The following is a 16,725-nucleotide window of genomic DNA, read 5'->3' on the forward strand; positions in this document are numbered from 1 at the left end:
AGTCTCTCCGTATGATGGATGCAACAGAAAGCCTTCTAACTAAAGTATGATCCCTAAACAAACTCTGAACACCACATCGTCATCCATAAGGTCAAAAACCTACCTCTTCCAGCTTGTGAATCATGGATTTAGGCAAACCAAGTAATATGGATATTATAGTGACTGTCCAGCTACTCAGCAAGGCATCAATCGGAAGTTACAGCCTGTCAAAAATATTATAGAATCATGGATTTGCATGGGGAGAAATCCTTTTCCCCCTCTGTCCAATGGCGCAGAGGGCCAACAAGGTTTCACCTACAGGAGCAGAGCAAGATTTATTTTTTGGAGCAGGGGTGTCTATGCTAGGCACACACATGTCCTGTGTGTTCCCTTGCTCCATGGGTGCTGCACCTGTGTGTGGTCATGCAAGGCACTGGAGCAGATAAAGGTTGGGGCTTGAGGGTCTACCACTGTATAAATGCATCAGCCACCATCCCTTGCAGCATGACCACATTAGACCTGGAGGAGCCACTCTGCAGCCAGATGAAGAGGATTCCATCCCCCTTTTCCCTGCAAAGATCCACAAACAGCCAAATTTCTCAAGCCAGGTAGAAAAATTTTAAAATTTCCATCTCAGATCTCGTGGAATAGCCTTCACTCCATGAGTCATCCCATGAAGATCAACAGCACGACTCATACAATAAAGTGCAATTCAGTGTGAGGATGGGAGTCAGAATAGGGTTCCTCCTTCATATAGCGTTATTTATTAGTCATCATCATCCTACCTGAGAGGTAACACAGATAACGCTGCTCCACTGGGAAGGCTACAGAGCCAGAAATCAGAGCTTCCCTACGCAAACACCAAAGGCAGAGAATCTCTCAGAGTCCAAGCTTTCAAGTCTTTCATTGAGATTTACCAGGGAGATTTTTTCCCCCCCACTTGCAGAGAGCCAAGCAAAGCTATTCTGCAGCCTCACGCTCCTGGGCAGTGCTTCCAGCCAATCACACGCGCTGAGCAGGGCTTGGCTAGGAGGTGTTACAGGGAAACGTAGATTGCCGCAGGAAGTGGCGCGGGTGATCCAGCGGGAGACGTGTTTCCCTCCAGACAGGTGCTGAGTCTAAGCCAAGACTACATTATCCCACAGGGAATCCCAGGAAGGATCCAGGGAATCAGACTGTAATTACACTGAGTTGGCAGGATTAACACGAACTCTAAGGGTAATGAAAAGCGAAGCATGCCATTAAAGTATAAATACAGCTCCTAGCTCCCCCAGGAGATCTGTCAAGAGACCTGGCCATTACAGAGCGGGAAAGGGCTCAGAAACCCTTCCCCACTCCCCAGCTGTAGGGCCCACAAAAGGGCCATGCAGAAACGCAGTCCCTGCATTCAGAGAAGTACAGGGACTGCTCCTCTCCTACACCTAGAGAGGGCAGAAAGGAAACAGGCCCCCATCCCACTCCACACTGGCCCCAGAGCAGGGCTGGGGTACATAAGGAAATGCAGGCATGCTCAGGGGTGCTGGAACAATTTGTATAGTGGGGGTTCTGAGAGCCATGGAACCAAACTGTAAACCCCGTATATGATGGAAACCACTTCAAGCCAGGGGCTGCGGCAGCACCCCCCACACCCTAAGTTCCAGCACCTATGGGCATGCTCCCTCTGCACGCAAAAGAGGAATTCTGCTTCCTTCCGGCAGGATGCCTCCTGGTGCTCCCCTTTGGCCCCTACTATGGGCTCTGCCTAACAGGCATGATGTAGCCCAGTCAGCAGCTTTTGCAGTCATCACTCAGGTTTAAAAGGATGAGCCGGTTCATATCCATTGTTTGGAAGCAATGCCAGCGAGATTCCCCCTCCCTTTAAAGGAAAGCATGGCTGACCTGCAGCCTTGTGGCTGCTCGGTGAACTATCCCACTTGCAGATCCACGTGTGGGCCCTGAGACCCTCAAGACAGCAGCCATTTGGTGTCCCAGTGCAGCTCCCGGGGGAGAGGTCCCCTCACATCACTGCCTTGCTCTGCGGCTAGACATGCAAGGCATCAGGGCCACCCAGAGGGGGGGCAAGTAGGGCAATTTGCTCCAGGCCCCACAGGGGCCTCCATGAGAGTTTTTGGCGGCAGGGGGGTCCTTCAGTGCCCCCCCAATGCCTGAATTGCCCCCAGGTCCCCTGAATTCTCCAGGCGGCCCTGCAAGGCAGAGGTGGTGGGCTGTAGAGGAAGCTGCATGCAGCCCTCCTCAGTGGGTGCGTGGGGGCTGCTAGGACAAGCCATGGCTCAAGGAGTAAAGGTCTTCCAGTGGCTTCCTCCTAGCCATGCCCATCACAAACAAGATGTGGATGGTCACTGGCTGTGAATAAGCTGGAGGATAAGCACTCAATCCGAAAGCCAAGAGAAGGGGAAAGATGGCCCCATGGAAACCCCAGCAAGGGTATGTAGAGGAATGGAGCTGGAATGTAGAGGCTGAGTGAATGGCCACTGTACAACAAGTCTGTGTTACAGAGACAGGGCCACGATTTGGGCGTATTTAGGCCTCTTTTAATGCTTCTCTGGTGGCAAGATCTGGACAGTTCAACAAAATTCTCTTGATGGAAGGAAGCTCTCTGATGTCACATCGCCAACATACCTACTCCTGTGCTATCCCCAAAACCAGCCCCACTTCTGGAGAGGGGGGTGTCGGGGCAAGGAGGTGCTTGCCACAGGCATGGCCCTCGCACAGGCTGCTGTATCATACCCTGAGACCAGGACCAGGGCTGAGCCTGATGGCCTCCCTCATTCAGTAGCCCCAAGCAGAGTCTCAACCCGGGCCCGCCGCTCATTTTGTCCCAAGTTCTTAAAACTTTATGCAAGGAGAGAAAAGCCCAGCAATAGCTACGGTTCGAGGTGCAAACGCCGCACCGTGTGCTTGTCGAACGCATGCCTCCATTCTGAGCAAAAGAGTCAGACTGGCAGAGTCTCCGCTGCGGCGGGGTAATCACGCCACATGGGACTCATTAGCTAATTGTTACAAAAAAGTAATGGAAAGCATTTCAGAAATGCAGTGCTAAACTTCCAGAAGTGTCATTACAGGCTGGACACACATTTCTGGCAGCCATGTTAGCATGAACGTGGCCAGCAACAGAACATCTCATTTCTCACAGCCCACTGCACCACTTAACGCACCAGTCCCCATAATCTATAGCAATCCCAGACATTTTCAGTTTACCCGTTTCTGCACATGCACCTGCCAGCAAAAATGGCTGTTGAGCTAATTAGTGCATTCAGCTAGGGCAGCTGGGCACCCAACCACATGCTCTGCATGCATGAAGGACCCTATTTGCTACACTGGCTTCAGTGGAAGTTTTGCCAGAGTACATTTCAAGTAAGGAACGCAGGACCTGGTCCAAAACAGATCTACAGCCACATCTCTGTGCAGAGCAGCTATTGCAATGAGATCAGTTTGGGACTAGCTGAAAATTTATCCTTAGAAACCAAGGATTATTTCTTTGTTTATACCGTCAAAGATATACATGGTGCTTTATGCAAAAATAAACATTAAATAATCATGAGAAATGCAATATGCAGAAGTCAGGGAAGCATGGGGTCAAATGGCTATACCTTCAACCCTCAGCATCCTAATAGCATTCTGTCTAGAAATCCTTTAAAATGGTTCTTTTGGGGGGGACAGTAGTGCCCCCAAATGGGAAAGCATTCTGCTGCCAGGCCTAAAAAAAACTGCTCATCTAACCTAAGGGAGCATGTCCATAAAATTTATTCTGATGAGTGAATGCACTTTTAAAAAGCTGTTCCTTGTGAAATGGGGAAAGCCCCATGTTTCCCTCCCTCTACAGATCCTGCAGTTCAACAACTACTCCTGAAAAGGGTTTGTTAAACTCCACTCCTCATTGTTCAATAATCACTGACTGAAAGCAAAATACTGCTAATAGGTTAGCAGGGCATTCCTGCTAGTAGGATGAGTCAAAGTGAGATCAATAAATAATTGCATTTAAAAGATTATCCCAATCCTGTCCAATCTTTTTCCTAGTTAAAAGGCTGAAAATACACCCAGACAGGGGTTCTCACAGATCTTTACTTATTTATGGATTACCAGCATCACAGCGGATAATAATGTCTAACATTATACAGGTGCTTTCAAAACCAACGGCTTACCTTAAAAAGGTGATTTGTCTTTAATCCTGATGGAGGGGTGAGCAAACAGGTAATGGGAACAGCTGATGTAACGCGGCAATTGGGCATTCAGGATGAATACTGGACTTGACTCGGTGCCCTGCTCAGGACCTCACTGACTTCAATTAACATTGGACAAGGCCATTGTTGCATCATGTTCATGCCATGCTGTTCTGTCACTGGAAACCTCATCAGGTTTCCTAGCAGTGAGCAACAGGCTGCTGAGAAGTCAGATAGGGTGTATGGAGGATGGCAGCATGACTGGAAAGGTGAGGGACTAGTTTAAGGATATCCCCTCAAGCCAGCCACCAACACTGCCCTGCCAAAAGCATTGCCATTTTCCACCTCCACTAGAGAGATTCAGGACATGTCCTAGAAGACGCCCCCTCCACCCCAAGGAGCCCTGCAAATTCCATACAGTTTCCTCCCCAATAAAAACAAAATCTCCCTCCCCTTCTTCCTCCTCTATGCAAACTCCTAGACCCTTCTATCCCTCCCCTTCATTTCCTGCACTTTCCTCTCGTCCCATGTAGGCTGTTCTATGTAGCTCACCTACCTAGCATCCGTTCCTCATGGTGGGTGCCCTGCCATCAGTGGGATGGCTGGGAAGCAAGCCCCCTGCGGCAGTCAGCAGGGAAACACTCATCTATTCTGGGGAAGGTGAGTATCCTCTGACTGTGGGCCGTCGTCCCTAGCCAGTCTTGGCAGTCAGGTGGAGCAAGGGGGCCTCAACTAGCCGGTGAAGGACCGGTGGTGAGGAGGGTCTCCAGGCTTGCTCCCAGTATTGGCTTTTCTAGCCCTTTGCTGAGGATGGGCAGGCAGGCACTGGCATGGGGAGGCTGGCTGCAGCCATCACTGGGGAAGCTAATTGAGTCTATAGCCATCAGAGAGCCGACCCCACCTGTCAGGCCTCAGCACTGTCTCACCGGCACATTCCCCATGTGATCCTAAGGCGACAGGGGAGCCAAAAGCAACTTTCTCCAGCTGCAGCGGGTGCACCCCGGTGTAGCAGACGACGGAGGGTCTGAGCCAGCTCCCATTATTGCCCTGAGAGTGAAACCAGGCCCTGAGTGAGTGGCAGTCAGATGCATCCCAGGCTCAGAGAGGGCTAAAATTTTAAGCCAAGCCAGGCCTAATAGTTTGGAAAGAGCCTGGGTAAGTTCCCCCAACATATACACCCCATAGCTAATTTCATTATCACAACTCCGCACAGCATCAGCCCAAGGATGGGGGATGCGCGGGGGAAGTCAGCGAGAAGATTCTTTGGTATACATAGTATTGCCAACACTAAGCATTCAAAAACCATGAGTCAAGACCCTCAAAAATCACGTGACTGCCTTAAAAAAATTGTGACTTACTTTAAAAATGTAATTGTGGGCTCTGTTTGTTCACTTTCTGGTTTTGAGGCTGCACGTGGGTCATGTTCTCAAGCTTGTCTCCACCATCAGGAGGACTTAAAAAAAAAAAAAAAAAAAAACGTATTTTGTTGTTGTAATTAAATTTGATATTCTCACCCAACCACATGCCTCCAGGAGGTAGGGCTTTATGACAAACAATAGAACGGCGAGGCGCATGGAAAGATCGTGCGCGCTGGCAGCTTGCCTTTTTAGCTCCTACTCCATGGGCACTCCTGCAAACAAACAGTAGGAACAGGCGAGAGTGATCCTTCACTCACTCATTTTACGTTAATGGCTGGGCTACACAGCAAGTTACTGCGGGACAAGCCAGGGCATGACTCCACGCAATGACATCCCATGTGGACACTGCCACAGTAGAGTGAAAATCCCGTGTACACAAGCGCATGTTGAGGCAGCGGGGGAAGACACAGCTTTAGGCCCCAATGCCCAGCTTCCAGCTGGAGCAGCAGAGCCCAGCTTCTTGCTCCTTTCAGCCCTAGCAATCAAGCTGCATGGGTTTCTCTCTTCACAAGAGAAAAGGATAGAAACTTACCTTTGGGGTGGTTTTTTTAAAAAAAAAATAAAATAAAATAAAAGCGGAGAGATTCTCCTGTGGGGCCCAGATGCCTGGCTCTGTTAATGAGGAGCTTGTGCAAGTCCCCCTCCACCTGCCAGTGCAATGAGACCACTGCCTCAGGCCTGTAACCCAGAGTGACTCTGCTTCCCCGCCACAGCTCACTTCACCTCCGATTTCCAGTAGCACGGTCCTCCCTCCTCAGCTTCCGGAATTAGAACTGCACCAGCAGGATCTCGCTCTCCCATCCCTACTCTTGCTTGTTTGCAGTAGTGCCCATGATGAAGGAACTAATAAAGCGAGTACAATTGCTCTAATTGGGACTGCATTTCTGGAGCCCTTTCCAAGGGAGCTGCATTAAGGAGCTCTGATTAATGACAAATATTTCCAAAGAGCTTGGGCTGACTAGCTATTACCTGGGCTATCCGTCAATTTAAAACAAACTGCTGAAGCCATTCACATCCCTAATATTAATCTAGGCGTTCCCCGACTCTTCTTTCAGAAGCCTGCCTAATCCCATGCTGTCATTTACACCTCACTTGATGGGTTATCTGTGCATTCTAACTCAAGGGAACCAGCGCACGTGTGCTAAGCCAGGTACATAGAGCAGCACAAGTTGTTCACACTAGAATTTGTAATGGGCACAAAACCTCCATGGGTCCCTAAGTACGCAAGCCTTCTGAGTTTTCCCAATGGGACATCCTTCTCCCAACTGGTCCCCATCAGTCATCCTGTGAAAACCCTCTGCCCACTTCCTCATCCACTTCCACCCTGCTCTTACACCCATCTAGCCCCAGACACTGGATATCCCTGAAGTTCATCTATAAGCAAATGAGATCTGGTAATGGCACTATCCACAGCTCCCCAGAGAGGCAGCGGCATCCTGGAACAAATCTCTAAATAGGTATTTGGCCTCTGGGCCGGGGAGACATGGCAGCCCAGGTCCTGTGGAGGTGCAGGCCAGCCAATGCACTGCTTTTGGCAGGAGGTCACAGGGAAAGGGTGTGTGTCTAGCGGAGGTTGTGGTTTGGAGGTTCTCATAAGAACAGCCATACTGGGTCAGACCAAAGGTCCATCTAGCCCAGTATCCCTGTCTTCCCACAGTGGCCAATGCCAGGTGCCCCAGAGGGAATGAACAGAACAGGTAATCATCAAGTGATCCCTCCTGTTGCCCATTCCCAGCTTCTGGCAAACAGAGGCTAGGGACACCAACAAAAAACACCTTTCTCGAAACACAGAAAGATGCCCTTCTGGAAGGCATGTGTTACCCAAACACATTACTGGGCTCAAATAGAAATTTAATGTTCTGTGAAAAACTGGTCAGACTAGATGATTTAATGGACAGGTGCGGTTTGAGTTAATTAATCACTCCCTAGTTAGGACCCTAATGTATGGATGTTTGTTGTTTTTAATTTAACTTTGGAGATTTAGACTCTTTCAAAAAAAAAAAAAAAAAAAAAAAAAGGATTCTTCTCATAAATCAATCAATCAGTTTTAGGCCCATTTGACCTGCCAGCATCTCTTTAATGATTGATGAGCTGGAACACAAAAGTGAAACCCACTCACTTTAACTGCTCCCATCTGAATTTCCTTCACTGTACAAGTTCCATGGGAGACATTTTTAAAAGGCATTTTGAGTTTGTCACTGATTCAAATTCTAGGTTTATAGCATGCCGTACTTCCATAGCATTGTAATATGCAGAGCAGATATACAAATGGAGAATGGGCCATTAGCAAGAAATATAACAGGACTATTTGATGAAAACATGCTCTTATTAGAAATGCACCATGTCTCAGGGACCACAGCAGAAATTTGTTAGGGTCTTTTAGTTTACTAGTGGCTACTAATTAGATGCAAAAAGCAATGAGGAAAATAGTTTTAGATTTCCCGCCCCCTTTCCAAATGAAAACATCCCCTTACAAATGACACACTACTTGGCTAAGATTAATAAGAAGACAGCCTGCAGATAATGAAATCTTCACTCAGCAGAGGGTGTCACTGCATTCAAAAATGGAGGGGAAGCGTTTAGTTCAGAACGGTCATCAGCCTTCTCTGATATGCCGTTGGCATGAGTTCACCTGGTAACCTGTAGATTTCCCATATCTCCCACTCCTTAACGATTCGCTTGCCACCCGAACAACTGTCAGGTGCTTAGTTGTCAAACTCCCAAATGCTGCTCAAATTGGTCAGAGGACTCTCTAATCCACTCCCTTCCAATAGAGGTTGTATGCAACACCCATGCAGCTTGCTTTCTGTTTTATGCCCTTGTTTCTTGTTGCCTTTTCTTCACTAGAAGGTTAGTCTCAAATAAAGTCAAAAGACCTCTGTAAGTCACTGTACACTGCAGCACAAAGCTTCTATTTTAATCTCTCTCTGGACATACAAAAGTCTCCTTTTCCACATTACTGCAAGGACTGTTCTTTTAAGCCTTCTGAAAAAATCAAACCCCTCCCTGACAACGTGATGCACCCTGACATACTCCGACAATGTGATGCACCAATGGCATGAATCAAAGGGAGAAGCTACCTCAAGATCATTGAAAGAGATTCAGCAGAGGACTGTGATGTTTATAATAGTGCAAACATTTTCAATACATAAAACACTCTGTGTGCACGTGCTCCTTCACACTTTGCTAATCAAAAGTACACAGTATCAGATGACCCTGAGAACAGACTGATTCTGCTTGTGTCAAACAGAGCTGCATTATCCCAATATTGAATCCTATTATATGAAAAGAGGTTTTCGGAAGGGGTGGGGGGTTAGAAATAAGCCAAATATTTTGCTGCGTCTTTGAAAAGTCAGTTCTAACTCCTGTACATATTCCACCATTGTGAGGACCTGCATATGCAAGTATGAAATATTCACTAGCATCTGTATGTCAGAAGATGCAGTTCACATTGGGAGACATGGATGTGGTTTATGATCTTGGCTAATTTTGGTTACCCACAACAAATATGTTCATTTTCCTAACCCAGACTTCTGCGCTGTTTAATTTTGCCTTTCAAATACATAAGGATCTTCCTGATTATTTCTCCATTGGCAGGAGCCCTGATCAACTTAATACCTTTGAGTAGCAGTGTCTCATGAATAGTCAACATTCTTTTGATCCTCCAAGGTCTCCACAGCTAATCTTGAAGATTATGAAAAGTCTCTGGCTTGGTAATGGAATGTCCAGCGAAAGTGAATACTACTAGGAAAAATACGTAGTAACTTCTGCTCCATGCAGTCTTCTCTCCATTCAGGTAGGTTGGCACAATCCTGTCAGGGCAGCTAATGGCAGAGCATCTTCTAGGACAGTGGTTCTCATCCAGGGGTCCCTGGGGGGCCACCAAATAGGACCAGCATTAGACTCGCTGGGGCCCAGGGCAGAAAGCCAAAGCTCCGCAGCATGGGGCTGAAGCCCAGAGCCCTGCCAAGTGGAGCTGAAGCAAAAACCTGAGAAACTTAGCTTCTAGGTGCCCCTGGTGGTTTGGGGCCACGGGCTATTGCCCTGCTTGCTACCCCTTAATGCCAGCCCTGGCTTTTACATGCAGAAAGCCAGACATTGTGGCACAGATGGGCTGGGAGATTTTATAGCATGTCTAGGGCGCCTCAGAAAGAAAAAGGTTGAAAAAACCCCTGTTCTAGGGAGACACCTAGGAATGGGGTCTGGACACAGTGTAAAGATCTTGGGATCCCTTAGATTGAAGCTTTTTTCCCCCATAGATCCCTGGGCTCCATCTGTTTTCAGGACCACACCCCTCAGCCCCTCTACACAGTCACAAGCAACTCAACCACTCAGGAGAGTATTCAATAGAAACTTATCAGCATGAAGCTTACAAAGATCTGGGTCCTCTTCTCACAGTACAATAAGGCCCCAAAACAATATGAAAAATTGAAAGTGAAGATCAAAGTGGGAACATCTGAAGGAAATTCAAGTCCCAGCCTGTTGCTTGCTGAATTCTCACAAGTCAGCACGTGTTTTTGTTTTGTTTTGTTTTTTTACGACTAAGATCTTCTGAACACCATTTAATAATGGTACAATAAGACAGACCAGACTGAACAGGTTTGCAATTAATTTTCATCAGCTCTAATTTACCTCTTTGCTTCTGGCAGTTTTCCTCTTCTGAACTAGGAACACCAGCTCCCATTTTGTTATTTCGAATGTAGCAAAGTCCATAACGTGGCTGGTGTTTAAACAGAATATTTGTGTGGATGAAATGAGTAAAATTAAAGTTTGAGATGAACCAATAAAAGTGAGAAAAATCAAAGCTGAGTCTGAGCCAACACTCATCCCGCTACACTTAGATAGCTACCAGTAATACTCGGGGAGAGGGTTCTCTCCCCACCCCACAGAGAGTAATTGGGATGAATTGCATCCAACTCCATAGGATATGGGGATGTTTTTCTGAGATAGGGGGATTTAGGAGGCGTGGACTGTTTGCTCATACACAAGCCCAACAGAAACACTGGCAGAGATTTACTGCCAACTGGAGCATCACAGCTCTTCCATCCTGGAGGAATCACCTTAAAAGATGGTCCTGGGTTTTAATGGAGGCAAAGGAAACCTTGATGACATGACCACCTATAAGGTGTGGGGAGAACAAGCCATGCACCCTAGGAAAACACTAAAAGGGGATCCTCCCATAGTTCTCTGCAGCCCAGACCCTCTCCTGCAGGTATTTCCCTAGAAAGGGAAGAGATATTCCAGGTCATTGGCTGAGACCATTTTTTTCAACTTCCTGAAAAAGAAAGTTTTAGTCTAAAAGTTATCAAGGGTCGAATCCTGCCCACCATCAGCCAAGAGCTCCACTGGCCCTAAACTTATTACTCAACTATAGTAACAGTTCGTTACCACTGCTAGGCAAACCAGTGCTAGCACCTTACCTCAGGCTTTTTGTGAATGGTACTCTAGGGTCCCTTTGCCATTGTAATTATGACCCTCTGTGCCTGGCCTTGAGACGTCCCCACTTCCAGTTGGCTGGGCTTGAGTTGCAGCTGGGAGACTGGTGTCAGGAGAAGCCAAAGCACAATTCCAAGCACAACTGGATAAGCAGCAGTGGGAGCCAGCTGAGGTCTCGTGCTAGAGAAGCAATAGAGTTGTCTGGAGAGGATGAAAACCACTGAACTGCAACACTGCTTTTGGACAATGCTATAACAACAGGGGCAGTGACCCACTGACCTGAAGTACAAGGAGTTAAACTGCTCTAGTCCCAATTTTCATATATAGCTACATCCTATTCTGGGCAATGGGATCTTCATCTTTGAAAACCACCATGACCTGGGAGTTTCTTGATAAATTTAAGGATGAGATCAATTTAAGCATGCTCTCTCGTTCACGGCATTGTACCGTATATGGGATTCCTCCCATGAGGGCATCCACAGAATCAAGTTCTCTGGCTGCCACACAAAAGTGAGATGAAAAATACAATGAGCAATATACCCTTATCCCCTTCTATCATTCTGTCAAAGAAACGCAGATCAGATCAGCTATTGTTCACTAGGGCAGTGGTCCTCTCCAGTGACGGACATTGCCAGAACAAAGGCCACAGACAGCAGACAATTTTACAGGAGTATATGGCCACTCTGACATAACGAAAGCCAGCACTGATGGATCCCTGCACCCAAACAGAGCCCCATTCACATCAGTGGGTCTCTGCACTGATACAGAGGCGGTATCACATCAACTGCAAGACTGAGACCTTAGCATGGCAGCATGTCGGGTACGATTGGCAGAGCTGGTCAGACAATGGTTTTCATGCAGATTCCCATAAAAAAATAATTGGCACTTTTTCCAATCAAAAATTGAAAAACATTTTGACCAGCTATAAATAATTTGTCCTGTCAGCCTACTACTCTCCTCTCCCCAGAATTTTACCCTAGATTTCTATGGGCTTTAGAATAGGCCCCTACTGAATAGTTATACCCCTCCATTTCACAACAAATAAACATTTAATTCATATAGTAGGAAGGAATTTACATAAGGTAAATTTAAACCTAAAAAAATGCCAGCGGCTTCAAATTTGAGATTCCCATGTGTAAAAATACCGCAGCAGTTCAGTACTACATAATCCAGTCTCTTTGATGTGGAAGGTTGGTTGGTTTGTTTTGCGTACAACTGCACATAGGAAATACAACCCCACGTTCTGATTCAGTCCTTACTCAGGTAACATTCCCAGAGATGACAATGGGAATTATGCTTTAATAAGGAGTGCAGGATTCTGTCTTTTTTTTTTTTAAGTTGATCTTGCAAGTTATATATTTTAAATGGCTTTTGAGAGATCACATATCTCCTAAATTTTTCAGCTGTTCATATTTTTATTTACTAAAACAAATGAGGATGGATTTGAGTGCATGGGTTAAAGTCAATGGGATTCCACAAGTGTAACAACAGAATTTGGCCCTGTATTTTGCCAGCATTAACATTCATAGTATATTTTACCCAAGAGCAGAATATGAGCTTCTGTACAGTGAAATACCATCCACAACATAATGGCTATGGACCCAGTCCTAGAAACAGGACCAGGCTTACTTGCACCCTGAAAGTCAATGGAGTTTTACTGTTGACTTCAGTGGGCACAGGATCAAACCCATATTGTGTTTACGACAGTGAGCAGTCCCATTGACCAGAAAGGGACTATGAGAGGAAGGATGGTCCAGTGGTTAAGGTGCTAACCTAGAACTGGGTTCAATCCCATTCTCTTCCACAGTCTTCTTATGTGGCCTTGGGCAAGTCACTTAGCCTCTCTGTGCCTCAGTTGTAAAAGGTCAGAGAGGGATAACACCATCTTCCTACCTCACAGGGGGACTGTGAGGATACATACATTAAAGGACTGAACCACTTCGAGATCTGCTGATGAAAAGCACTAAACAAAAAGATAGGTATTATTACTCTCAGTAAGGAGCATTGCAGTGTTTTTGCAGGATGAGGCTCAAAGTATGAACTCAAATATTAATTACACCCTAAGTTAAACTACTGTATAAGCAATGACATGCCATACTACTGCAAACAGCAAAACAAGCAGCAAATTAAACCCCTCTAGTACACAAAAAACCACTATAAAGTTGTGCTGAAAATTAAAGAAGAAATTAGAAATATTCCATACACAACTCGGTTACATTTTAATTTTTGTTATGTATGTAAACATGTCATAAAAAACTGCTATTACATCTTAGTACTTTCCACTGATAAACATAGATGAAGATAAATGACCTAATTAAAAAATTATGAGTCTAGATCTACCATTATTCAGTTTTCAAAAATATATATATCAATGTTGTCCTGATTTGCTTCAGCTCAAACAGGTTAGCAATATTAGCTAAGATGAGAGAGTCAGACAGAAAATAATTCATTACTGTAATTAACAAATCCTAATAAAATGCTGTTGAGCATACCTCCATACTCACACAAGAAGTGTGAATTATGCATTATTTGCTCCGTGATATGTGTATGACTAAAATATATGCTGGATTTTTAGAACAAGAAGGGTTATCTGGGAAAGGTAAAGAAGAGATGGGGGGGGAAGTATTGGTTAAAAGTTTTAAATTAAATGTTTACCAATTTTATTGTAAAACAGTATGATATTGTATTTTAAAACTCATCATTAGAGCTTGATACACTGAGATAAATTAAGATACTAAAACTAATCTATAGCATTGGCTGGAAGATAGAATCTTATTTTCCATGTACTATATAGTTTGAAATATTTGAACATCAAAACAGACTCTGCTTTTACACTTGGGATCCCAAAGCTTTATAAAAGAAACTGTGAAAAGAGTAAACTTTGAATCTCAATTTCTTCAGGAAGCAGAGGTTTTCTAGTCACCGTAAGTGTCCTTTTCATCTCAGGGTGACCTTAACTTTCAGATTTGTAACATGGTTTCCCTTTGTGATCAGTTCTACTGTGTAATACATTTTAAAAATAACTATTTATCTTCTTCAATATATTAGTCAAATATACCAGGAGAAGCCTCTTTGGGTATTTTTGTTCTGAAGTTTGCCCAAGCTTAAGTCACCGCTGATTTAGAAGAAATGATACATTTAGTAACAAGCAAACAAACAATCATGAATATATTTGCTGCAATACCATCTCTGCATTCACCTATGCCAGCATATTTAAGTGTATCAGTTGTAACTATATATCTATGTATATTTACATAGACCAAGACATAACCTAATATAATTTGAAAAGAATGTTTTACACTACACATTACACTGTTACAAGCCTGATTCATTGATATTGTGAAAACACATAGGCCTGAGTTTCTGAAAAATGTAAGTGAACTGCAAATTGACAAAGATGTTTAAGTTAAGTCGTGTTGTGAAATGCAGGAATCAATACATTACTCAAAAGGGTGTATCCGTGCAAAAGTTTTAATATTAAAACAGATTTCACTGCTTTTAGATTTTGCATTGCTAATCATCATGATCTCAGCTACTTCCACTTTGTAATGACAATAATGAATAAACACGCTGTAACGAAGGACTAGGACGTAACAAGCAGATCAATTGTTAATTCTATAAAATGACTAGAACGTGTCTTTACTATCAATATCTAAATCAACATCTATTTGTGAAACTCATGTGACGAATGCATATCCTCCAGCTAGTCTGGTCCTTCTCCTTAATAATGTCATTGTCATTTTGGTCATATTTAAGGGGAACTTGAACAGAATTATTTTCTTGTGATTTTTTTTTAAAGTAGCAGCAAAAATTGGTTTGACATTTAAAAACAAATTGCATATGTATTATATGGAGGGTACAGTTTTACTGTTAGCGTTCCAATTAGAAATACAGAAAGATCCATTCAAAACCCCATTTTATAATGTTATTCTTAAACCTTACTGTTCATAACCAGCAGCAATTTTAGTAAAGTATTCAAAATTTAACTTTTGTTACATCTTTTGCTTTAACCCGCTATGTAGCAAAAAAAAGACTTTAAACAAAAGACTGCAGTACATAACTGTAACAGAACATATTTGTATATAAAAATGTACTTACACCAACATTACAAATTGGTTTATTTAGTATGGTGTTTTTAGCAAAGAGGAGAACCAAATTGGTAACAATCAGTTATTACATATAGCTGCCATCATCTGCTACAGTCCTAAGCAAGATTTAACATTAATAGCTTATTCGCTGATAAAGTCCAATTCACTGGGAAATATGTTCAACTTCCACACTTCAAAAGCCTACCAGTGCTAAAAACATTGATTTTCCTCTGGCTTTCATGGCCTTTTGCAAAGAGGCTGGTTAAATGCTGGTCCCCTTAATCCTCCCAACAAAAACAACAAACAGAAAGCTGGAGAATAGATTGTGACTAGAGAATAGATTGTGACTAGAGAACAAATGTGATCTACAGTTTTTCAAATAAATTAACATTATCTGAGAAATACTCAAATTTAGATACAACTTCTTAAGATGAAGCAATTATGGGCCTGATCATTTCACCTTTACTCATGCGAGTAAGTCCCATTGCAGAACCCAATTCTGGTTGCAGGGTTCTGTAGACAGAAACAGGGTCAGAATTTTTTTGTCCTTATACATATGTAACCTCTGCTAAAGTCTGAGAGTACTGGATACCTAGGGGGATGCAGGATTATACCGTAATTAACTGTTTAAATCCTAAACAATTGTATAGCCCTTTTAATTGGTTTCGCTACATACATGCATGGGGGGTGGACTAGTGCAAATGAAATGGGGCTGAAAAACTGATTTAGAGTATCATATGCAGGAATTTGGACATTTCTGGATACATTATTGGTTGGCTTGGAGCCCATGCAAGATTGTTAAGAACTGAAAGTCATGTAACAAGTCATTGGAAGGAATATTTCCCCTACGTTTGCAATAAGCTCTCACATTTGTACAATAACTTTGATGTTATTTCTCAGGGTTTTGGTTCGGAGTGGGCGGTAGAACAGGTATGCTTCTGCACAGGATGGACATAAAGAGATGTTCTGGGGATTTTTCCAGGTTGGTGGGGGTGGGAGGGGAGTTTATTTATTTATCAGCTGACTGAGGTAAATTATCTCCATTGAATTATTTAATGCTGCAAGCAGGCTGAAGTTAATATACACGTTACCATTGTTATGATAAGTTTAATTATTTTTGAGGTGCTCAAAGCTTCTGTATGGTCTTTTTATTGCTAAATCTAAATAATGAATGTCCTGAACTATTAACAACATGCACAGTAAGACGAACATAGATTTTTTTTTTTGGTAGAAGTGCTTTTAATTTATGAGTACATCCTGAATGCCATTCATTTTTAAAACATACTTTATTTGCAACGTAGCGATCCATTCCTCTGTTGGAGCATTCCATTAATCCTTCCATAAAATAAACCATCCCTTCCTGCATTTATCTGTGTCAGGTACATCTAGAAATTGGGGGAAGATTCCTTCTCAGGTAAGACTCTCCTAAATAGTAGACTCACTGCAGATTTTTAAAAGTAGGTGTTTGTGAAGATATTCGGATTATGTTAATACCTACTCATTTATGCTAAAACATATAAAACTAAACAAAAATAATAAAATATCCAGCACCAGACTAAAAGTCAATGTTAGATTAAAAAACTCAGTTTTTCCCATTTCTTTCCCTTTTAGCCTGGAATCAAGCAAACCCTGCAATTGGTAAAT

The 16,725-nt window shown here is 43.7% G+C and overlaps 1 protein-coding gene across 5 annotated transcripts in view; it reads right to left on the reverse strand.

Moving 5' to 3' along the window:
- TAFA4 (TAFA chemokine like family member 4) overlaps positions 1-16,725 on the reverse strand; it is a 109,298-nt gene that overhangs the window by 84,141 nt on the left and 8,432 nt on the right. The window contains exons 1-2 of one of the 5 annotated variants that reach the window (XM_048858772.2): positions 9,176-9,401; positions 5,498-5,592 (exon numbers count right to left, since the gene is read on the reverse strand). The exons of 3 other annotated variants lie outside the window; for them this stretch is intronic. The gene's annotated coding sequence lies outside the window, so the exon portion shown is untranslated. Of the gene's footprint in view, positions 1-5,497; positions 5,593-9,175; positions 9,402-16,725 lie in introns of those variants that run through there. One more of the 5 variants, XM_048858769.2, reaches the window with a different exon arrangement.

The sequence above is a fragment of the Caretta caretta genome, chromosome 7 (genome assembly GCF_965140235.1).
Source record: "Caretta caretta isolate rCarCar2 chromosome 7, rCarCar1.hap1, whole genome shotgun sequence".
NCBI lineage: Eukaryota > Metazoa > Chordata > Testudines > Cheloniidae > Caretta > Caretta caretta.